Raw genomic sequence first — 26,433 nt, forward strand, 5'->3', positions numbered from 1 at the left:
TCTCCAACTATGCTGTTTGCACTAAAATTTACAATATTGTCTCAAATGCTTGAAAAGGATTTTTAAATAGGGGACTGCAGTCCAGTTCTTGTTGTCCATAGCAAGGGCCTGATATAGGAAAAAATATGGTGAAAATACACCCAAAAAAAATTTCAACTTGGAATTATTGTAATATGATGATGTAGTAAGACCCAGATAAGGAAATGTAACAAATCTAAAATACTGTATCTTAATCTGGCCCATACATACAGTCCTATGTCTTTACTTCTTTATTCCAAAACCTACTAGAAATATGGTTTTCCAGCAAATCATAGCTGGTATATGCACATAATACCTGGGAGAGTTCTGCTGAAAAGGGAATGAATGAACTGGGAAGTGGAAGCTTTGTAAATTATCTAGATTCATGACAGGACCTGATTAATTGAACTTTTTGACTGCAAAGGCATTGACTATAGCTATTCAGTTAAACTTCTGATAACCAAGCAGAACTGGAAAAAGAAAGTAAAACAGTGAAAAGAACTTTTGAATTATTGATGTTGAAAGTAGGGTAGAGTTCTATATGGGAAGGCAGGTAGATTATTAAGTGAACAAAAGAACTATCTTGCATAGAGCCCTGCATTTCAGCACTGAAGGGAAAACTGGCACATCAAATTTGTACGACAAAAAGGGAGGGTTTATCAGCTTCTAAATGCATTATTTAAAGATGATAGTTAACGCTCATAAAAACTACAGTGGTTAAAGGAAAAATAGTCTTAGCATAAAGAGCCTAAAAATGGCTAAGTTCAACTTCCTCCACTATCAAAATGGCTAAGTTCAACCTTATAAAGCATTCAGAGAAAATGAAAAGCAGTAGAAGTCTGTTCAACCATTCAGAGCTTTCTTCTGCTTGTACATGTATATAAGGTATACTATATTTGTATATGTTATTTGTGAGGTTTTAGTACTATTTTCAATTGAAACATCACTGTCACAATTTTGAGTACTGCCATATAATACCCTACAGAAAATGACTCATCATTAGTTGCACAGAGAAAAGCATAACACTTAAGTGGGAAAAGGGAATGTAACTTCTATTTCTGTGTTTTCTTCAACACATGGGACCTGGGACATGAAGGTCATCTTCTACAGTGGCCTAAAGCTAGAGCACTCACTTGTTAAGCAGGAGACACAACATTTCTTCCACCGGGACAATATCTTTATTGGACACAAAGCTGTCTATTCCTGAAATTACATTTTTCTCTTCAGCCACTATAAAATTTAAGATACAGAACACATTGTTTAAGACAAGGATTAGAATATCTATCCCTCACATTTTCAAGCCCTAAGCACTGCTTTCTCTGTTCTTTCTCTGTGCTGCTCCTTCCTCCAAAGCTGTTCCTTCTATTCCTGCCACTACAGAATATGGCTTGTGAACTAAGGCATTTCCTGGGAAGTGACAGGTCTGCATCTGGAAAACCTAGAATAGAAGAGTTATAGGCAAACAAGTGGATATCTTTCTGATGGTTTCTTTTATGTAGAATTGTCACTATTTTATCTTCTTTTAAAAAAAAGGAAAAAATCCATTAAAAAAGAAAAAATCCATTTGTAATTTCTTGCACCTCAAATTATGGAACAAACCTTGTCCCTGGCTACCTGTTTGTGGTGAGCTGACCCTGACTGGCACAAGGTTTCCAAGAAACCCCTCTTATCAGTTGCAGAAAATATGATGGAAAGCTCATGGATTGAGGTAAGGACAGCTAAATCACTTACCAATCACCTTCTTGGGCAAAGTAGGCTTTACTTGGGGAAAAAAAAAAATTAATTTATGGACAATTATTTGTAATAGACTAGAATAGTGAAAAATAAAATCACCTTCCCCTTACCCCTCTCTTCTTCCCAGACTCTACTTCACTTTGGATTTCTCTACCTCCTCCTCCTGCATGGCTCAGGGAGATGGGAAATTATTGTGACCACAGTGCTTTCTCTGGGCTGCTCCTTCCTTCTCATGCTCTTCTCCTGCTCCAGCATGGGATCCCACAGGAGACACTCCATTAAATTCTCCAAGTGCCCTTCCCATGGGCTGCAGTTTTACACAAACTGTCCCTTCCTACAGTCTCTCAGAACAGGTTGTTGCCGTTCCCCACAGGGTCACTGGAGGGGAAAGCAAGGACAGAACTGGATAACTCAATATTTTCAGAGGGGAAAAAAAGTGGGTGAAGGTTTTTCAGATCTAATCAAAATAACGTCAAAAGTCCTGCCAGCAAAGTTGCTCCAGGGCGCTTCTCTCCACCAATGCACAAGTTCTGCCAGGAGCCTGCTCCATAGTGGGCTTCCCAAGGGGTCACAGCCTTCTTCAGGCATCCTACTGTTCCAGCGTGGGCTCCTCAACAGTCTGCAGGTGGATCTCTCCTCTGCTCTGCTCTGAACCTTCATGGGCCACAGGTGGGCATCCTGCTGCACCACGGGCAGTGCCACGGGCTGCATGGGAACCCCAGCTCCAGCACCTGGAGCATTTCCTTCCCTTTCTTCTCCACTGACCCTGGTGTCTGCAGGACTGTTTCTCTCACATATTCTCACCCTTTCCACAGGTGCTGCACAGTGATTTTTACCCTTTTTCAAGCATGTTATCATTACAGGAGGTAATGTATGAATTGTACTTGGCTCTACTTTGGCCAGCGGCAGGTCTGTCCCAGAGGCAGCTGGAAGTGTCTCTGTGTGGATGGGGGCTGCTGGTGTCACAGAAGCCACTCCTGTACTTCCTCCACTATCAAAACCTTGCCATGCAAGCCCAATACATTGTTCAAATAACTACTCCAAAGGCTGTTCTTAAATTCTAGACCTTTCTTGAACTTGGGTGCTGTAAGTACCAAGGGGCTCAGGCTGGGACAATACTGTTTTGGAGCAGATTTACAGATGCATGAAGAATTTCTTTAATAAAAAGGGGCCAAAACACCTAGGAGAGTACAGTGACTTGAAAGCAAGAAACCATAGTGTGATTGTAATCGGGTTAATTTCTCTTAAAAAATATTTTATTTTAATGTAACCCTTACAGTGAATGAACTCATCAAAGCAACGATCAATTAAATCTGCAATTCCAGGACAAAGAAAGAAAACTGCATTCCCTTATCGATGTCTTTCCTTGTGTTTGTTTCCCCTGCTTCTTTCCCTTTCTCTTCACTTCCTTAACTCTAGCTCTGATGTCCCTCCTGATTTATTGTGCAGATATTTCTATTTATATTAGAGCCTCTTTGGTCTTTTCTTCACATTCAAGTCTTCTGCAACCAACCACCAGTGCTCTGCAAAATGCTCCAAGTTTGAGGGATGGTAACAATCATTTGGACATCTCCCCTCTAGTAACTTCTCCACAGGAACATAGATCAGTGTCCTCTTCATGCTTCTCAGCAACACAGTATTTATTAAATACATTTTCTGTGTCATATAGATAGAAAAAGAGAGATGATCTCAACATAAAGGTGATTGAAAAGTACCCAGGGTGATTAAGGCTCAGTAGTGCTTGAATGTTTCTAAGCAGCTCTGACCCATAAAGGAGAGCTGGTCCTTCACTAAACTTCATGGAAGGCATATGAAGTTATTAGTTGGTGAAATTTGTAATACAAAGTACATACTTACCTAGGCTGGTACTGATTTCAATAGCTAGATGAATTTAAAAAGGAAATGATAAAATCAGGTAAAGACAGACTCTGAAAACAAAGGCATTCCCATTTTCAGGGATGAGTGGCCCATATTAAAGAGTTATACAGGAACCTACCAAAACAAAATTTGTAGAGTTCAGTGGAGTATGAATAGAAACTTGGAGGGGAAAGCAAGGACAGAACTGGATAACACAATATTTTCAGAGGGGAAATAAAGTGGGTGAAAGATTTTCAAATCTAATCAAAATAATGTCAAAGGTTATTTTTGAGGGAAGGGAAGGGAAGGGAAGGGAAGGGAAGGGAAGGGAAGGGAAGGGAAGGGAAGGGAAGGGAAGGGAAGGGAAGGGAAGGGAAGGGAAGGGAAGGGAAGGGAAGGGAAGGGAAGGGAAGGGAAGGGAAGGGAAGGGAAGGGAAGGGAAGGGAAGGGAAGGGAAGGGAAGGGAAGGGAAGGGAAGGGAAGGGAAGGGAAGGGAAGGGAAGGGAAGGGAAGGGAAGGGAAGGGAAGGGAAGGGAAGGGAAGGGAAGGGAGTTATTTTGCTTTAAATACGTACTACAGAAATTAGAGGAAACATTATAATTTAAATCCTAGATAGAAAAGACTTTCTGATCCATCTGTTTTCCTTTAAACACATTGTCATCATCACAAATGGCATTCAAAGAGCAAAGGTTGCACACAGTTATTGGGCACTTCATTATCACTTCATTATTAGCAGAACTTTACTTTTGTTTTTAATTATTTTTTAACTGAATAAGAATTTAGGAAGTGGTAAATAGCAGGATTTATTGTATCAAGGACCACAAAGGGGAATCGTGTACTACTTTCAGTATTTGTTTTCATTTGTGTTTCTTTGCTCTGTAGTGCTTTCTAATGTTTCTTTCTCTTGAATAGTTTTCTCATTATAAATATGTACTTTCATCTTTACCAGTTTTTTTCAGAAATAAACATGAGGTACAGCGCTCTGCACTTGGGATACTACAAACCCAGAATATGGTTTTCAGAATGTTTATTAAGGAATTTATTTGCTTTAGTTGCATCAAACAATGTTTAAACATACAAAAAAAATCTGAGTCTTGCTGTATGCAGAAGATGCACAGCCTGCCTTGTCTGTGGTTGTGATGGAATACATTTCAGAATATTTGGGTTGTCAAGGTACTAGACAACACCTGAGAGGGTCCCTGGGTGCCATGGCATGCATTTTTAATGGAGCCGATTCCAGCCTGGAGGCAGTTCACCTCAAAACCATGATTATGTGCAAACAAATCTGTTTGCTAGTATAATGGGGGTGAAAGTATGTTTGGATCGCAGTGTCCAGTGTTAGGGGGCTCTCCAGATTTTCTGATTGACTGATTTATTACTATCATTTTCTCTGGCACCGAATTTAAATCATCAGACGTTAGCTGATATGGAAAGCAGCATGGACCTACCTTGTGTTCTTAAAGCAAATGACTGTTCTGATTCTAGAAAGGTTCATTTACTTGTCAGCATTTCTAGATTAGATGCTGCAGCACCTATAATACATTTGCTTTTCCATTGCAAAATTGTAGCTTTCCATTTGTCTTCCCCAGGTGGTCAAAACTGCTGTGGCATGCACAGCATTGATTGTTTTTTATTTCAAATGTCTCATCTTAAACTGACTGACACCACACTCCAAGGACATGGTAAACTAACATATGTTCTCTGCTGCTTCAAAAACAAACCACTGGGATTAAAAACTGCTGTTAATATTCTAACATTTAAAGCTTAGATTTCTCCTTCTTGTGTGAGAAGAAAGCAGATGGAGGTGCACACTTTTTCTGATTAGTATTGTCTGGGCTTGAGGAAGGTTGCCTAACACACATTCAGTACAAGTTAGAAACAAAGCTATTACTAATTCCCTTCAGATTGTCTTACTATAGCAACCCAGCAAGATAAAGATGAAAATAATTCGCTATCTTCTGCTGTTCCTCTCAAGTCTGCATGCAGTCGCTTTTGAATGCTTTTAATTAAAGCACTTTGACAGATTTTTGATAACTTGGTGCAAAAAAACACTGTGAAATGAGATTGTAAAAATTACTGTTGATGAAAAAAGTAAAAAGTAGGTTTTACCTCTCCTCTCTCTTTTCTGTCAGTCCCTTTTCACTCCTGCTCTCCAGTTCATTAATATTTTGGTTTTTAGTATGTTGGTTACAGTAACTAAGTGTTAATTTGTTCCTTGGCATATTACACTGAGATGAACCTGATTAATTAAAACAGGAAGCACCATCCCTGCAGCACGGTGGCTGGTGCATTGGTGTTGATGCCTGAGGTTTTGTGTGTAATGAGACTCCTAGCTGCAGGCAAAGGGAGACCGCACACTTCCCCACCTCTGGCGTGCAACAGAATTAAGCATTAACTCTGTAGCAGACCCCTGCTTATCAGCAACCTTGCTATTACTATACCAACCCTGATGTGCATAAGCAATATTTTCATCCACTTCCCAAGAGATTTATCTAGCTGTTGAAGTAGAAAATGAATATTTTACAGTTCACTTGTCTGATCAATTACCTACAAGCTGCTGCAGTATTTTATAGCCAGTGGGAGAGCTGTGTAGGTGATGATAGAGAAATCTGGAGGGAATCTGTTAGCCAACTACAAAAAGGGGACTAAAACTGTGAATAAGCCATCAGTAACAATCCTTTTGTTCATAAGGGTCTAGCCAGAAATTACAGTGTAACCAATTAAAGTACATAAATGATAATCAGCAGAATGTGAATTCCAGAGGTGAAGAAATTTGATTGCTTGATTGGAAGATAATGAAGTGCAGAGATGATTCCAAGCCAACCTCTTCTCAGTGAAATATCTCCCTCAGTACTTTATTTACCACTTTTGTCTTTTAGATAATTGGAAGAAACTCTTTCCTAAAGACATTTTGGCAATTAAATTAACTAACTCAAAGTTAAATTGCATACACTTTTTAGGCAAGGTATTGCAGATCATAGTGCAGAAAATTCCAACAACCTAAGCTCCCAGAGGTTTATTTTAATAGAAAAACTTTGTGTTGGCAATTCATTTCAAGAACATTACACATGACATCTTGAATAAGTTAGTAAAAACTCTCTTATCTGATTGTATGTGAATTATTTTTTCTCTCTAAAAACCTGTAAGGAATATTAGTCTGTAATTTACAGAATGAACAGTGACAAGTTTAAATCCTTATTTTAAAATGGTGAAAGCATAAAGAAGCAACCTTCAAGATTTGCAAGGTAGTTTGTATTTGACTGTTTAAAATTCCTGCTGTTTAGTCCAAGAGCTTTAAACATATCTTCATTCTTTAATTTACAGACAACCCTGTGAGACAGATAAGTTTGTATTTGTAACAAGAAAATCAAATCTGATTTGTTTAGTGATAACAAGAAATATCACTTGGACTTAAATGACTTTCAGGCCTTCAAATCTAAAGGAAAAATAAATCTGGGATCAGTTAAAATTCAGATACAGCAATGGAAGTCTGGCCTTTTTTTCTTATTCTACAACATCATCAAAAAGTACACACTGTAAATATATGTTGCTGCCGGAGTGCAGATTATTTGCCTCATATTATACACTTGATTAACTGCAGCTTCTTTTAGGTTATACCATGCTTTTGTGTTTTAGGAGAATGTTTCTTCCCTATTGTAAGCTTTTGATTAAGTTCTTTTTTATTGAGCCTTTATCAGTGTTTATTAAATATAGAAAAACAGACTGAAGAATGAAGGTTTTCTCTATAATAAGTTCCTTTTTAACTAGCCTTTGAACTGGAAGTATACAGAAAAATAATCACTTTTTACACACATTAAAAAATTTAATGTGCGAAGAAGCGCATTTATTAAAATTGTGTTTCACTATTTTTACTCTCAAAACTTTACTTACATCACTACAATGGCAGAGATTTTATCCAAAGGGAAGAGAAAAATAATCTTCTACTTGTATTATAAGTCCCTTATTAAAATATCTTGTATTAATTTTACTAAGTCTCCAAAGCCTCCACAAATTAGTATTACTGTTGGCCCAAACTCTCAGCATAATCCACTACCAAATTTTAAAACTTCTTTCAAAGGCACATTATTTCTGAAGCAAAGCAGCTGAAACAGGACAGGACGTTCTCCATGTACCACCTATGTTTTCTTGTAGAGCAACTAATCTCTCAGTATTTTACTTACATTACATGTTTTAGGCTATCTAATGTCAGTAACAATCCAAGAACAGCAGATATTTGTACACTGGCTAAAAATGTGTTTTGAAAATTTTATTGAAAAATTTAATTTTTAATTGCATTTCTGTATAACCATTAATTATCCAGATAGGAGCTTTCAAGAGTCAACGGGAATGCAGTTGCTGAGCTAAATTTATAGCGTTACTTGATTTATTTTTATTCTACAACGCCATTTTGTGGCTGTTTTTTTTGGAAAAGTGTGACATCCTATAAACAACCTTCTCCCTATGAGGTTTAGTCTCCTAAAGTCCTCCTTTATCTGCAAGGTGGGCACCAAAACTTAATGGTGCCACAGATGGCTTTACCAGTCCGCCCACTTTACAGACATTTTCAGCACTCTTTTGTAAATTTATTTTGCTTCAGTCATATCTGAAAATTTTTCTTATCCCTTTAAATATGTTTTCTTGTTCATGCTCTGAAAATGGTGAATTTGGACAGATATACTTAAGCCTCCTGCTCAAGCTCCACATATTTAAGGAAAAAAGTATTGAAAGATAATCACAGAAACTTAGAATAGCCTGGATTGGAAGGAACTTCAAAGATCATCTTCCAAGCACTCTGCCATGAGTAGGGTTACCCACCAATGGACCAGGCTGCTTGGAGCATTATCCATCCTAACCTTAAACACTTCCAGGGATGGGGCACATGCAGCTTCTCTGGGCAACTTTTTCCAGTGACTCACCATCCTCACGGTAAAGAATTTCCTCTTTAAATCTAATCTGAACCTTTCTTTTAGCTTGAATCCATTCCCTCTTGTCCTGTCCACATGTTCTTGTGATAGTATCTCATTCTTTCCTTCAGGCTCCCTTCCAGTACTGGAAGGTCTTAATCAGGTCACCCCAAATTCTAGGCTGAACAAACTCAATTCTCTCAGCCTTTCCTTGTAGGAGAGGTGCTCCATCACTCTAATCACTTTGATGGCCCTCCTTTGGGACTCACTCCATGAACTAGGCATGGTAACTGGAAAACAGCCCTAATCTGACATGGTAGACAAATTTTCTGTAATGGCCATAGAGCACAGTAGATTCCAGGTTCATGTCGTGCAACACGCACAAGAGTCACAGTCCCAAATAACATTCAGTGCACTGAGGTAGGACATGCTCCACTCTCCTCCTCCAGATGAGCCATGAAGAAGTCAGGAGCTCAGCTGGCCAGGACAGGATGGCTGTGGGCAGGAAAGACCATGGATCCATTCTGCTGCTGGGAGCAGGACACCTCAATTTATGGTTCTTTTCACCAGGCCTGCTACTGCTTTTTCTGCAGTGAAATTTCAATGTGAAATGCACAGAAAGTCCAGTATGGAGCACAAGGCCAGGGCTATCCTGAGGACCAGTTCCAGAGAAACTAGGCTTCTAAATTTAGAAAGTAGAGTGTAGTCCCAAGTTTCATTATCTATAAATCTAACCATTGTGCTTTAAAAAGCTACCATACCAGCCAAAAACTACTTAACACCGCCCCATTGGGAGTTAACACTGCCCCACTGGGCCAAAACAAGGAAAAAACTCCTATCTTCTACATTTCAGAAGGAAACACGTTTTATATTTTTAGATGTAAATTGTACCTCATATGTAGATAGTAAAGTGTTTCCAAATAAGATTCCTTTGAAGTGTTAGCCGTCTGGGAAAAAAAACAAGATGAAAGGACATACTTTCATTTGGGATACTCAACATCACAGAGGAAGTCAGTGGAATAGTACAATAAAATAAATTTACAAGAAAAAAAAAAAAAAAAAAAGAAAAATAACAACCCAGAGACATATTTCTTAGAACCAGTCAATTATATTCCCAACCTGATAGATAAAATAGGATTAAAAATAGCATATTTCAGGACTGGATAGAGACTGAAAGTTACAACCTTTACATAATTTACAGAATATTTTGCTATATTTATTTTAAGGATTCAGAACCAAAAACATCTGAAGTGATTTTATGTTCTTGGAAAATACTTCATTTAAAGGTGTAGCACATCAAAGAACTTGACTATGTTGTTATTGTACCACTAATATGATATTGCTACATTAGGTTAATTTTTCATACTAACATCAGTCTTGACTAGCAGCTAAACTATCTCATGAAAGTGACTAATTCTACAGACGGACCATATGTTGAGAATTGAGATGACTCTGCCATTACCAGGATCCACTTGGCTGATTTTTGTGTGTAATCTACAAAAGCAGCTGATTCTGGCTGCTATGTGTTATTGAAGGAAACTATGGCATAAGTTCTGAACCTTGTGGCTTCTTCCATTTTAGAGAGAGTATGGAGCTCAGAGTTTCACACAAAATGGCAAAAAAAATCTGTACCAACATACAAGGTGGAGGAAAATTTGTTTACCTCCTTTACCAGAAGACAAAACTTAGCAAATAGATCTATGTATAAATTATTTAGGAGAGAATGAAGTAGGCAACTTTAGTAGCAACTGTACAGACATCTATGAGCAAATAAACACCATAACTGAAGTGAATCAACAATTTTATTCAGTATTTAAAAAAAAAACAACAAGGAGCACACAGTGGAATTAGCAATATTTTGAAAAGAAACGCCATTTTCACATGCCACATTAAAATTGTGTATCTTCTTGATATAGGCTGTTGTAAAGGTGAATTAGGCAAATTTATCTGAATTAGACAAATTCATGCAGGATAGCTGGTGTCAATAGCTATTACACATAATGACGTGGATGCAACTAAAGGCCCGGGAGGTTCTTAAAATACATACAGATTGATTAACATTCTGTGAAAATGATCCTACTTTATCCCACTTGCACATCTTTAGCATCCCCTCTTGGCCATAACTAGAGATGAGGTCCTGGGAGAAAGGTTTTTGATTAAACTTGTTCTGGCAGGTTACTTTTTTTAAAAAGAGATGTAGGGACAAAAACTAGTTTCTTCTCTAGGGTATTTCCAGAACTGCTGTTCTGAGCACACCTTTATTTCAGCATAGTTTTGCACCTATAGTAGAAGAGCCAGTTTTCAAAATTAACCCATTGTGTGTTTTCCTTCAGATTAAAAAATGCTCATATGATATTCGCTTGACCTATAAAAGAGGAAATAGAAATATCATGCAGTTGTGATGCAGTAAAAATTAATCTCCTGACAATTTTTTCTATTTCACTACAGATAGTCTTTGGACCAATGATCTCACCTGTGGTGGTAATTTGCAGAGATGCTCCAGCTATGGCTAAAGCATTATTATAGGTACTTGGGTTCCAATTTTATGCTTTTTGACCTCCTCACCTCCTACCTTTCTCTGCCTGCAAATTTTTTTTTTTCAATAACTATGAAATATATGAAAGTAGTCTGCTATATTATCCAAATTATTTTAAAAGACATTTTTGTGATTTGGCATGTTTTTTAACATACTAACACTTTAGATCAGTAGCTTGACCTAGGTACTACCACGCTTCTTCTTCTGCAGTTATTTGTGTTTTTTATGTTGCTGCAGGAAAATGTATGTGATTGAACTTTCCAGAGATGCAGAAAATGGAAAAGCCATCAATGAACATCCACAGCAACTTACAATTAAATTTCCAGAAATATATTCACACATTGAAATTCTACTACTAGAGGTATATTTATTAAATTAATGTAAAATTAGACAAACAGAGTAAAGAAAAGGCAGTATCCAGTTTATTTAGAAAGCCAAAGTCATGTGCTGTGCAAAAAGATTCATGAGACTAGTTACTAACCTTAGAAAAGGCAGTGTATATTCTGACACTAAGCACACTGATTATTGAACCTGACAGTTGTGTGAAACTTGTCTTTTTGCTTACTTTCTTTTTTTACTCTAGTCTCTGTCCATAATTTCTACTTAATTGCAAGAAATTCATAGCTGGTACTTTGTTCCACAATACATTTGCACATTTCCTTGCACAGCAAGGCTTTCATCTCTTCAGATAGTCCAACATATCTAAGAAGACTAAAAGAAGCCAAAAATTTTTGGTCAGATAAATGTATCCCTAAACTCTGTATTTAAACAAACCAGACTAATTTGTTTTAAAACTTCTGAAGCTCATAATAGTCAGAAAATACCTTAACACCTCTGAAGGCTTAAATATAGGCACAGTTCTATGCATACCTTTTCTTCATTACAGAAAATATGGGGTTTTTTTCCTAGGCTGGTTCTGTCCACATTCCAAAATTGCACATGATATGAGAATTCATAAGGTATCACCTTGCTCATTACATCTGGAACTTTTCTTATGTTTGCTCTAAAATTTTGCTTTATGAATGCATGCCCTTTGGACTGAATTCATCGCCCATTCTCTGTCAGGAATTATTGCCTCATCCTGGCTGTTATCCCAGGAACAACGCTTGATGACATTGCTGAGAATGCCCTCTCTATCAGTCTGAGCTTTGCTCTCACAGTTATTTCAGCTACTTTAAAGGCAACCACTGCCATCATTAGTTAGAGCTGTTGAGGCACTCCCACCCATTCCCAATGGACTGTGATGGTTTCAGTGTCCTAGGGAAAAGCCTGTGCTCTCTAATTTCCACAGAGGCCTAATCCTTGAGATATCATTAGCTACTTTTATAAAGAGGAAAGGATACATCCAAACTCTGTTTTACAACATCTTCATGGATCATAATCTGCAAGTTATAACAATGCACCTATGCATGGTGTATCAGGGCATATCCTAATTGTCTTTAAAGTCCAAAGCTTAGATGGTATCCAAGAGTAAAAATGTTAGACCAGCAGATGACTTGTTGAGCTGAGGCATTCTGGCTTTAAGTCTGTCCCTGGGCTGGGACAAAGGGATGCAGAAGAGTAAAGCAAGCAAACATGTTCCTGAAAGGAAAAAAAAAAAAAAACAAACGGGGACTGTTATAACAGAAGTCTATAAAATCACAGTAGATCTAGAAAGAGGAAATAGAGAATGATTGTTAAATGTTATGAGAACTGCACAGCATAAAATCTCAAGTGGCAGGTTTAAAACAAAAAGAAGGAAACTTTTCAGAAGAAAAGTATTTCACATCTTTATAATTAGGCTTTGAAATCTCCCACTACAGAAGAATATTAATGTTAAAGTGTAAAAAGCATTCAGAAAGCAAGCAAATTCATGTAATAAAAATATATGAAATGTCACTAAAATCATGATATAAAACAAAACCAAGTTTTAAACAGAATTGTGGAGACTGGGAGAGTTTCATAGTAAAGCATACTAACACTGTACATCTAAAATGTTCTTTCTGGGTCCCTCTTGGAAGCATAATTCTTTACTATGTAGACCCTTGATCTACACTCTTATAGCTAGAGAATTATAGTTTTTGGGAACCTCAGAAAACTGAGTTTCCATCACTCAGAAAAAAAATTCCCTTTTTGCTGTTAGTACTAAGTACATTATGGTTTGTGACAGATCAGGTGGAAAGGTAATGATACAGGACTGGAAATACACAGATCCTTTAACACCTCCACTCTACCCCTGATACTTGTCCTCTGATCATGGATTGTCAGATAGATCAGTAATGTGAACAGAGGAATACTAGATAATTTCCTCAGCATTGTTGGTTGGGTTTTTGCCCTTCAATGTCATTTTGATTACAGAAAATGAGTGGAAGAATCTCCAACAGTTTGGCTCACAGCACAAAACGATGTGTAGGCCAATCACCTTTTGACCCACAAATGAAACACTTTGAAAAATGGTGATTGCAAACAGTGAAAGCTGAGATATTCTCAGCCATATCTGTTCTCAAGGACTAAAAAGATAAAAGAGTAATGGGAGAATGGAAAGATGGAGAAATATTAATGAAAGAAATTTGAACTATATTTACCTTCAGAAGGAAGTTGCAAATTTATTAACAATGTCTCCTAATATGTGAACCTTTGATTTTCAGAGAATTATGTAACTATTGAAGGTTCTCAGGTTGGTCAAGCATTACTTCTTCATGGTGAATTCATGCTGACTACTCACATTCCCTTTCTTGTCTTTCATGTGCCTGGAAATGGTTTCCAGGATTAGTTGTCCCATCATCTTCCCAGGGACTGACATGAGGCTGACAAACTCACAGTTCTCTGGATCTTCCTCCTTGCTCTATTTGAAGAGAGGAGCAAGATTTTCCTTATTCCAGTCCTGAGGCACCTATCCCAGTCACTGAAGGTTATTGAGAGCAGCCATGGAATCACCTCAGCCAGCTCCCTCAGTTATGGATTACCTTTGCTAAACCTTTTCCATGAAGGAAATGCAAACCACCTCATGTCCCAGTAATTTGTTCTTGCAGCCTGTTGGGTAGCCATCTTCTACAATTCTGGAAATTATAAAAAAATTACTCAACATCCTTGGTTAGCCTAAAAACACAGTGATAAGTGGAGCTATAAATATTCTGAAATTGCATAAACTAATTTGCTCTGACTTCAGACCTCGTTGAAAAGCTTGAGATTCTTGATCAATATTTGCAGGTGAGTTTTGAGAAAGATGACATTTACTTAGCAACAGTAGAGACTTTATACTGTATACTTTACCTATTGAAAGTACTTGTAACTGTACAGTGCTGTTTGCCCTTACAATAATTTTAATATAATGTTGACCATAGAAAATGAGAAAAGCAAGTAGAGAAGATAGTCATACGGTTATAATTCCAGTACATTACACTCACTGTATGAGAATGAAAACAGACTAATATTAAGGTAGCACCCTTATTTAACTTCTTAGTCAATTCCACACATTTTTTACTGCTTAATTTCTTTTCCAGTATGATAATTTATGAATTCTATTTTAAAATTTAACAGAGCACAGATTTTAAAGTCATATTTCTGGAGTGTATGATTTTTCTAATGCATGCTTTGTTTGTAACTTCCCCTGTAATTAATAGGAATTATAGGACAGAGTGTAAAATGTATAAGCCCATTTCTTTCTAAAATGTATTATACATAACAAATATAATTTAAAATTTTGCACCTAGTTTTGAAATGCTTCTCAAATATCCAGTTATTAAAACCTGCTGTACTTAATTGGGAATGAGAATAAAAATGGAGATTTTATCCCAGTTATTACTCTTTTCTTTAACAAAGTTTGTGGATGAGAAATTTAATAATCTTCATACCACTCTAGCAGCAATATTATTGAAGGAAAATTGCTTTTCCTATGAAAATTTCTTCCATGACTGTATTCCTCCTGTAGAGTTTGATCACTTTGGAGGTCTCCCTGTGTAGTGTACCCATGCATGACTCATATGTCTGTTGGTGGTTCTTGTTTGGCCCATTATAAATAATCCTTTTCAAAAACTTATTTTTAGTATTTGTCTTTAAAAGAAGAATTTGTGGGATTAGAAGGTGACATCATCCCACATTGTCAGGGATATTCAGCTGCAGAGAAATGAAGGTCCTGACCCATCAAAAGGATTGAATTGTACTCAAAAGTGTAAGTCACTGAAAGACCTAAAAGTGCTGAGTCTACATTTATAGATTGTAAGGGAAACCTAATTTTCTTACAAACAACTAACAAAAATTAGCATTTCTGTGTCTTAACTGTCCTCTAGAAATTACTTGCTCTCTTTCTTATGCATGCTCCTGAGTAATGTGTTTGAGGAGGATCTGACATGAAGTTTCATGCTGGCAGCCTCTTGCTGAGCAACACTTCTGTTGTGAAAGGCAGCACTGAAGAGAAGGGAAGGAAGCAGAGCAGGTTTTGCACAATAATCTTGCAGTTCAGGCAATCATGCAAAATTGGAGAGTCCCCAGCTAGCTTCCTTTTATATGGGAAACATATTTCTCTTCATTCCAGAAGGCAGTCCTCATCAAGCATCAAGAAATTTATTTTGGAGTTAAAAGACATGACATAATATAGAACAGCCCAGGCTGGAAGGGAACTCAAAGATGATTTGGTCCAACCTTTTATAGGAAAGGGAGCTTAGATGACATTATGTAGTAGTCTGTCCAGTAACTTGGAAATCTCCAATGATGGGGACTTCACCATGGTCTTGTGGAAGGTCATTTCAGTGATTGATTGTTTCCATTGTAAAAAAAGTTCTTTTTTGTATCAAGATGAAACCTCAACCCAGTGCAACTTGTACCTGTTACTCTTTGTCCTCTCTATGTGACTCCTTTTGAAGGGACTCTCTTTCCCTTTTGAAGATGCACTGGAAGTACTGGAAAACTATGTTGAGGTCCTCCTTGAACTCTCTCTTCTCCAAGGTAAAATGACCTAATTCCATCAGTCTTTTCCCATAGAACAGGTTCTGTGCACATTGATTACCTTTCTGAACTGCCTCTGAACCTTTCCCAGTCTGTCTGTGTATTTTTTGAAATGTGAAGACTAGAACTGGGCAGAGTACTCTGGGTGCAATCTGATATTTCCATCTTTATTTGTTCAAATAATTGATTTTCACAAATTAAATATTAACTCTCTGGACAGTTGGTTAGGTCTCCCTTTTGAAAGGTAGAGATGGAAAACAGCTGGTAGACCACATTCTTACTTAGCAGAGGGCTAAAGAATATTTTCTTATTTATAGGTTTATTTATACATACAAAATTATCAAGAGAAGTTTAAAGTTTTTTTTCCTTTCTGATCCAGTTTTTATGAATATGAGAATTCTCTCCCAAGAATGGACTATATGGATAGAAGTGCCTTAAGCAGATGATGGCACTGAACTAAAATCCCCACCCCCCACCACCACTTTGGACAAAACACCAAGTGGAAAAAATCTTTTCATCATTTGATAGAAATGTTCAAGACAAAGGTGAGGACAGCACATCCCAAACCTGGATCAAGGCCACTTTCCAGATAAATTGGGGAAATTTTGCCTGGAATGGGTGGCATTTGAAATCAGTCTATTTCTTCCCTCTTGTGTCCTTCAGCTGACCTGCTGAAGCCTTCAGCAGACATGACTCTCATTTTGGAGTAACTAATTTGCCCATAGCATTACAGTGGGTACAGAATATTCACCCCACTCTCTGAGCTACAGACCTCAAAGATAAATGCTGGAAAACAAACTGCAACTGCCAATGTCTTTCATGAATGTAGCCTCAGAAAACAACAGATAATTGTTGTCAGGCAGCTTGTATTCCATTGAGAATCTAAGAGACAGACATGCACTAAATTTGGAACAAGAAATTGAACTGAGGTGCCCATTATCCAAATTTATTGATCTGGCCAAAATATTTTTTTGACCTGTAGTGGTTTAACCCCAGCCAGCCACCAAGCCCAGCACAGCCACTCCTCATTCCACTACCAGCAAGACTGGGGAGAGAAGCAGAAGTGTAAAAGCTGGAAAATTCATGGGTGGAGATAAAGTCAGTTTAATAATAAAACAAAAGCCATGCATGCAAGCAAAGCAAAAGAAGGAATTCACTCGCCACTTCCCATGAGCAGGCAGGTGTTCAGCCCTCCCAAGGACAGCTGGGTTCCATCATGTGTAATGGTTACTTGGGAAGACAAACACCATCTCTCCAAACATACACTCTTTCCCCCAAATTGACATATTGAGCATGATGCCTTAGAGAGTATGGAATACACTTTTGGTCAGTGTAGTTCAGAAAAGGCCTTGGCTCTGTGTAAGCCCTTCACAGAAATAACAAAAACATCTCTATATTATCAGCCCTATGTTGAGCACAAATCCGAAACTCAGCCCTATCCCAGTTGCTCTGAAAAGTAACTCTAACCCAGACAAAACCAGCACACCACAGAATTTATTTTGTTCCCCTGTCTTATCAAACAAAATTTTAAAAACCTACAGAGAAAGACAACAAAACTCTTTTTGGGAGGATACACTTATAACATTATGGTTTTAAAATCAAGCCTCTCAGTTCTGGTAGTTAATGGCTCCTTATAGCATCCCATATCAACTTTGGTTTTCATCCTTGATAAGACACCTACATACATACATACATACATACACCTATGATTACAAAATATGTCTTTTGTCTTTTCTATAATCAAGCCATTGTCTATATTCTTTTTTAGGAATTAATAAGTTTATGGTCATTCACCAGACACTTTCAAATTGAACTTCATCTCCAAATTAACACATGGATTTTTTTACTGCTGTTCTTTCCTACCTAGATCTAGCTATAATTAGTCGCTAAAAATTGTCTCTATGCCTGAAAAATATTTCATACTCCAGCACAGTTCTTTTTCTTTATTTGAAAAAAATCCTCCAGCTGCTGAAATTTCAGCCATCTAATGATCACAAACCCATTCAAGAGTATTCATGACCACTCTTTGTCTTAAAAAACCCTATAATTGAGGCACAGCAGCCATTTACTTTTTTTTAAAATGCAGAATGGCATCTTTAAAAGTAAGGTATAGGTAGCAAGTATGAAAAATGTGTTTTCATAAAATTTTAATGACATCTCAGTTATCATAAATAGAATGCAATAATTTATTTTAATAAATATATTTAGTTCATGTGCAGTTTTAAACCTAACAAGCTACAAAGCATGCTGAAATTAAATATCTGAAATATTTTTAGCTATACTGCTGCTCATTCCTGGTAGCTAATCAAATTAATCTGTTAATGTTTAGTCTTTCAAATTTAGAGAAAATGCTAAATCAGTTTTATATAATTTCAAAGGCTAGAAGAATTTATTTTGCTAATTTGAGACCATTAAATGGCTAAATGTGAAAGCCATAAAACCAAATTTGTTCAAATTATCTTTTAGTCTTTGACATTTTATATTTTCTTATAAATTAGAATCTTTCTAATAATGACTGGATTTTGTCAGAAGAAAAAATCTCAGTGAACATCAGAGGCCACCCATATTTTATCTCTTTTCTGGAAGGCTATAACAAAGAAAACAGTGGCGAGTCTGGAGATACATAGAAGAACCATAAAATCATAGAACTATAGAATGCCTTAGATTGGAGGGGTCCTTAAAGGTCATCTAGTTTCAACATCCCTGCCATGACCAGGCACACCTTCCACTAAAACAGATTGTTCCTGTCCGAGCCCCATCCAACCTGGCCTTGAGCACTTCTAAGGATGGGACATCCACAACTTCCCGGGGCAAGCTGTTCCTGTGCCTCACTACCCTCACAGCAAAGAACTTCATCCTGATGCCTAATCTAACCCTACTCTCTTTCAGCTTAAAACCATGGGAGAGACAAGGGGAAGACGTCAACTGATCAAATGCTTTATGCACAGATATGTAATTATTTTCTGATAATGATTCTTTATGTCACTCACCAGAAGTTATCTTTACTCATATTATTCCTCTAATAATCTATCAAAGAGACAAGATGGGTATTTGGCAAATAGAAGCAAGCAATCTCTTCTCTGAGGCATGAAAAAGGTTTAAGTGTCCATTATACCCCTTTGCGTTACCACCTTGTCTGGAGACAAGGAGAATGGAATCCTAAGTTAATAAAATATTTTCAATAATCATCTTGTAAATATTTTATGGGTAGCCTTTATGGTACTTTATGGTAATAGTTTTATGGGTTGGATTTTAAATGTAGATAAGTGAAGCCTGTATTTTTAAACACAGTGTTAAAGAAGTGACTAAGTGTTACTTTTGCCTTTAAATTGTGCATCTGCTCACATCTCTAAGCAGCCTTTTAAAAATTATGAAAAGAAAATAAAATGCAAAAGAAGAGGGAAGATAGAGATGGATTTTCTTCTTGAGGTTATGAGCTAAACCCCAGTTTTACAAAGCTGGTAGGAAACCTAGGTAAGCTGGTGTGGTGCATGGCACTGTGAAGCAGCAGTTCCAGCCCCAGTGGCAACGTGGCCGCAGAGGCTGAGAAGGACAATGCAGCTCTACACCAGCTCAGAATGAGTGGGTTCAGATGTGTTCATCTAGCCCTGTTCAAAGATATACATTCTCTGACAGACAGGTCTCAGAAGTCAGCTGGAAACATGGTTTGTGACAGGGCAGGCACATCAGAAGCAACCAAACATTACTTCTGAGTAAATAATTTTGTACCTCTTCAGCCTTTCAGCTTTAGGGTCACAAAGAAGGTGTGGCCAGCAAAGCTGGATAAGATGGAAGAAACATGGTAAAAAGAGAATAAATTACCTAGACTAGTTTATGCTTAGCCAGCATCAGAACTATGTGCTCTTCTAGTGCTAGCAACATCTGCTGCCCAACATTTTCCATTACACGAATCAATCCAAACATCCCTGCTAAACAGGGACCCAGAGGCATTTCTCCATATAGAGATGCTGAGAAATGAGGAAAACTTCTGAGGGACCACCCCAACTTCTTGCCCAAGTGCCTTCCCAGGGCTCAAACTTCCCATGAATTTGACTTAAAGGTTTTAAAGCATTGCTATCATATTAATTGCTGTTGTTTATGTATGAGCAAGGCTTAGAGAAAACAAAACTTTTCACATAAATTCAGCTGAGTCAGACACTTGGAAATTTCAGGCCAGATGTTTGTTTGGCAAAACAGGAGGAGAAACCTGTGCAAGAGTCACCTTGATGTGTCTTTAGCTGAATTTTACAAGCCAGTTTGCTCAGTGATTCAGTTGCAAGAGTGTTTGGAATGCTGGGGGCAACAGTCTATTTGTGTTTTGTGGGATAAGTCTGATATGTTGAAAAGACAAATATAGCAACGGTAGAGATATGAAGAGATTACAAGAGTGAAGCAGAATGGTTGAAATAATGCAGCAGCACTGGATAAAAACAAAGACAAAACTATGAAGAATACTGAGAAAGAATAGCACGAACACCAGAGCATTTAAAATGATCTTGATAATTCTGAAAGTAGTGGCAAACAGGGTGGCATTTCTGTTTACTGGAGGAGCTATGAGCAGAGAAAAGCTAACTTAGCTGACCAGGAAAAACACAAAGGTGCCTACCTTCACCACCAGACTGGGAAAAAAAAAGTGTGATTCAAATTCATATCTGCAAAGGCAGGGTCTATTGGTAAGACTTCATATTACTCCTGTTGTGTTTCCCCACTACTGCCGCGCTTCATTCAAACATTCAGAGCTTATACAGATTTGAGTAAAAATCCTACTGCAGAAAACATCATTATTATGTACCATGGGACTCTGGAAATTCATGTACCAATCTACTTAAAACATTGTTGTTAAATTCAGCTTTTAGAAAAAACCTTCAATACATCCTACCCCATGCCAATTTTGCAAAAGCAGCTATGTTACCATTGCTTTTTCTAGATAATGCACTATTTCTTCTTTTCTTGACAGGCATACAAATGAACTTAATTCAGTATTCTATCTAAGAAAAATAACAAGCTTTGAAAAGTAAAAGATTCTGTTCTTCAGGTTTAGTTTCCAGTGGGAAAACACAGGCATCTCTGACAATGTGTGGCTCACTTGCAAATGTATTAGTAGACGTGGCATTTTTTACATCAAATTTGATAAGTTAGCACAGGGTTGCCCAGAATTAATGAGATTTTTTTTTTCTGTGTCAAGACAGCTGTTTTTGGTGAATATACATATTAAATGTTCAGACACACCCCAGTAGCCAATAAGGTACAAAGAGACCCTCCCTTCCATTGACTTCACTGACATCCATAAGGACAAATACACTTCTCTCTGGAAGAGAATGATCCTGCTAGGTCATTTGTAAAGAAGTAAAAATTAGTATTAAATGGTTATGGGAGGAGCAAAAAATGAGCTCATTAACTCAGTAGCATTACATGTAGCCTATGCAAACCTAATTCTCTTGATGTAAACAGATCAGTGGCTTCTTCCTTTTTTACTGAACTTGGCAGGTTTGGAGCAAGACCCACAACTATCCTTTCAAGGCAGTAGAGTTGGCCTATCCTTTCACTATAACAACATGTACTACTCATAAAGGGCGTGACTGTTGCAACAGAAAAGCTGTCCCAGCCCCGGTATAATCATGAATTCCAAAGCATAACCACTGTAACCTGTGATCTATTCCTGAGTAGGCATCCCACACTGGTTTGAGCCAAAAATTCTGCCCTGAAGTGTAATGAATGTGTGTGAAAAGCGTAAGTTCTGACAAATCTGAGTTATCTGATGAAAAATATTCTGTTGTGGTTCTCCTGCTCTGGCGCTGGGATTAGGTAAAATCTGTATGGCCCAAGACATTTAAATACTTTGGCAAGGGTCATGCATCAATAAAATGTTTGCATAAGTCTTTACAACCTTTGCTTTTAATTCTATTAACAGATCATTTCTGAGAAAATTGAACAGGGACAGCAACACAAAACAAGAAGCATTTTTTTTTATCACAAAAGTAATGATTTCTTATTGATGCTGAAAATGGAAGGCTTTTTTTTCCTCTTTTTTCTTCATTTTTTATTTTTCTTATGAAATACCTTGTGATTTAAAATGGAGCAGCCAGGAAGCAGAACTTCCCACAGATTATTTAAAACATTATTTGGAAGGAGATAGCAAGAAGGTCAATGAACACTGAATGTCAATACATATTTTGGATGCAATCAGAAAATATTCTGGGAGTTGTGGCTGTGTCTGATCTCATCAATGTGTGTGCACATAAAGTCACACACAGAATGGAAACCAAGCTTGCTGGGCACAGTGGAATAAAGGCAGGATTTCTCAGTTCCTTTCACATGCAATGTATAAATTTATTGCATCTATTACAAGAAGTCAGGCCCTATCCTGAAGGCAGGAAAGTAAATGGAAATTCTTAAAAATTATTTTAAAGTTTGCTAGTGGCACTCTGGTTGTGTCATATATTTTATTTCATCTATGGATTGCACTGATATAGGTAGATCTTACTAACAGTGTAAAACCAGAATAAGTAAGTTTTAATCCCAGTAGGTTCAACTATTCTTAGGAACAATTACTTACTGGGAACACAGCTTACCCTTAATAGTAAGTTCAGATTTCTGCTACTTGATTAAAATAAAATTATTTTTTGGAGCCTAGATAGGAAAATAAATATTATCACAAATATGGAGCTATATCCATAATGTTTTATGGACTTAAGGTTCATTGTTAATGCTTGACAACCACATATAGTGACTAAGGGAAGCACACATGACTTGTGTTTCTGAGGTGTCTTTAGGAGTCTTTGGCACTGTCCCTGCTCAGCCTGCTCTCACCCCTCATGGGCTGCAGTGCCTTTGGAGGTCTGCAGGAGCTGGCAGGAGATGAGCTCGCAGAAACCCTGAAGCTGTTCACCTTTAGCTGAAGACACCAATGTTTCTGTTAAGGAAGCAATTTAGAGGTGATGTAACACAGCCATTAATTAGAGTACCCTTCAGATATCCTAGAGAACAGATACTGACCTGTTTATCATCTAGCAATTACCTTCCTCCTACTTGTAAACTAAGAATCAACTGAATATCAAAATATTATCTTCAGTATTATTCATCTTTTAATGCTTCTGAATGTTGCCTCACTGAACACTAATTCCTATCTCTCTTCTAGGCACTATTAATCTTCCCCCATATTACTTTGCTCCACCCAGTCCATAGCCTGATATGTAAATTTCTTCTCAAAAATATCAAACAGATTATAAAGTTACATTTAAATGGTGATAGTTCCTTGCTGTTCAGGAATATCTGGGTATGGGATAAAATGTCAAGTTTATGTGCACAAAAATATAGATTTTATTTTCTGAAGTTATTAATCTCTAGAAATTCAACACATACTCTATAAAAGAAATAGTCCCTGTTGAAATAGTTAGAGCATATGCCACTTAAGCACATGCACTAAAAGCTACTTTCTTGACAGATATTTTAAGTCTTATGCAACAGGAGAATGTGGGCACTGAGTGACATGACTTCCTATTGTTTTTTGGGGTGTTTTGTGCTTGTGTATTTAAATCCAGTCTGAATTGTAGAGGATTAGAAGAAAGAAGCTGCTGTGCAGGTTAAAAAATTTGTGATTCTTTTAATATGTGATTTATTTTCACATATTTAGGTATTTTCTTACCTACAAATTGTGCTGGGACTGACAAGTTCTGCATCTGCTGGAGTGACATTTTAAATCTCACTTGGGAGATGCCTTGCTCATTTCTACTGTGTTATGTCATGCTCTTACAATATGCATTTTGGGTTTTTAGTAAACACTATTTTCCTAGGAGCTATGGAATGATCCTTTAGTTTTGAATTATGCACCTGCTGGCATCATATTAAGGCCGAAAAGCTATGCTCCTGCTATCTCTTACTCATAAAATATTCAGATTCAATTAAATGACAACACTGATCAAGGTGGAAAGGAGAATCTGTGTGTTACTGCAGCTCAAGGGTAATGATAATTGTCACCTTTAAAGTTACACAGCATAGGACAGTGATATTTCATTTTAAAAGTAATGGGATTTCTAAAACAGTCATCCTGAGATTTGAGGTTGCTTCTGTTTTGTGTTGTTTTCTTTCACTGAAATGCAAAACATCTGGTATAAAAGTCGTACACCGATGTGTCAGATGAAGATTTATATAGTTATGGTATTTGAAAAGGAAAAGTGTTTCACAATAAACTGGCACATCTGCCATGAGTCAATATTTACTTACAGGCAGCTTTTGACGTCTTATAGAAATGTAGATTATTGTTCTTCCTCTGCCTTCTTTTTGACTGAAATCAATATTGAAAAAATAAAAAGGAGAAAAATTGCAGTTGGCTAATCTCTTTCAAGACATTGTTGCACTGGTTCTAGGTAGCAGTAAAGGAAATTATGACATTTTACTATTTGTTTCAATATTGATCTATCTAGGCTACACCTGTTCTTTCTATGGTCACTTTTAAGCTGTCAGTAAGACATTGTCCCCATGGCTGCATTTGATTGCTTTGTGTGTACAGCTGGGCTTGTTTAAACCATGTTGGCATGTACTACATATCTGGAGAAAATAGATTTTGCCTTTGAATTAGCCAAAAAAATTCTTTCTACCCCTCCTTCTATAATCTATGTTTTCAATAGGTAGAAACATTTATTCTGGCACAAGTGTAGAATCTACTTTCAACAGAAAATGCATGAGTCATTACATTACATCAGATTTTAGTAAGGAAAAAAGTCAGTTGTGAATCTCAATTTTAATTTTGTCTTCTTTCTTTTGTTTAGAAAATGTGTCATGTTAAAAAAAAAAAAGAAAACAATGTTAACAACAATGATGATACCTTGGTAGAATATATTTAAACATTTTCCTCTTTCTCAGAACAGGATAATTTCTCTGTCAAAAAAAATACAAAAACCCCATACGTTATTGAGTATCTCACTTGAAATAATTAGTCTGGATGCTTAAATTGTCCTAGATTGGCCTAAAGTCCAGAGTTATCTCTGTTCAAGCTATCCCTGCTGGGCATATTAGAGAATGCAATGACAGATTTTTTGAAAAGCAAGTTTTCTGAATACTCACCTCCTGGTTGCACTTTCCAAGAATATTTTTTAAAAATTCAAGGCAAAACAATCAATAACTTCAATAGAAACTATAAGAGTACATTTACTTTAAATATCATTGAAATTAATGTGTATAAGACACACAGAGTTCTGAAAATCAGAATATATTAGTTAGCTTTTGGATAAGTCATGATTTTGTGTGCCCCACCACAAGGCTGTGAAACTTCCCTAAAATCCTTTTTGAACCTCAATGTATTCCACCTCTCTGAAAGCAAATGTCTCCCCTGTATGCATTCTCATATTTTGGTAAAACTTGTAGCGAGATAATCTGGGGATTTTTGCATCTTTTGTTCATCTGATTGTTGCCAATGGATTAAAGACAACAGAGGATATATACAAGCAGACTAACAAACATTGTGAATGGACATTTTTTTGCATTAAACTGGATAAAACATGCAGCTGGCTTACCAAGGGTATAATTCACTTACTAAGGAGAAAAAACAGTGCAATAAGACTTTGTACTCTGAAAACATCAGAGAAGAAATTGTGTGTGAAGTTGTGAATGCAGTCTGGAGAAAAGTGCAAGTAACATGTGGAGAAGCAAAAGCAGAATAAAAATGCACACACTTTAATGCAGTGATTGTACTTTTAAAATTTCCAGACACTGATTTGAAATAGATCCCATTCCAAAGGATTATATGTATTGGCTTACTTGAGAAAACTCAATTTAGCCTAAGGAAAAGTGGGTCACAGATTACTGCCTTTCCAGAAATGACTTTGAAGAATTTTAATGTAAGAGCAGACAGGAGATGACTGAGTAGCCATCATAAAATACCTTTAAGTTTTGAACTTGGTATAAGAACATCTGAACAAGCTTAATGCACTGAGTACTGTTGGTGCAATAAAAAAAAGTCAAGAACATTGGATTGTATTGCTAGAGGGCACACAGTATAAATCAAAGCAGTTGATACCGTATCCATGTAAGCTATAAATTGAACATTACTTAGAATGGTGTATATAGTTCAGTCACTATATTTTAGCAAGGGTATAACTGTGCCTGACGAGGGGCTGTATATTATATTAACGTGCAGACTAAAGTCGTGCTAAAGATTTATGTAATAATTACAATTGCAGGAAAAAACCCAAACTTCACTAAGACTCATTAATTAAAGACTGTTCATTTATTGGCTACTCTTACAAACAACCTGTTGACCACAACTCTGAACCCTACTGCAAGTTAAAATTGCACTTTTTCTAAATATGAAGGCTCTGAGTCTATTATTTTCCAGATAATATTAAAAGACAGAATTCAGACTGTCAGCAGTCATCAGTTTTATGACTCATGCCTTGAGGAAGGTAGCCCAGTTCAATAAAATCCAGATCCAGCACTGTAGTCCAGGCAATGGGTATGATCCCA

Source organism: Zonotrichia albicollis, chromosome 1 (assembly GCF_047830755.1).
Source record: "Zonotrichia albicollis isolate bZonAlb1 chromosome 1, bZonAlb1.hap1, whole genome shotgun sequence".
Classification (NCBI taxonomy): domain Eukaryota; kingdom Metazoa; phylum Chordata; class Aves; order Passeriformes; family Passerellidae; genus Zonotrichia; species Zonotrichia albicollis.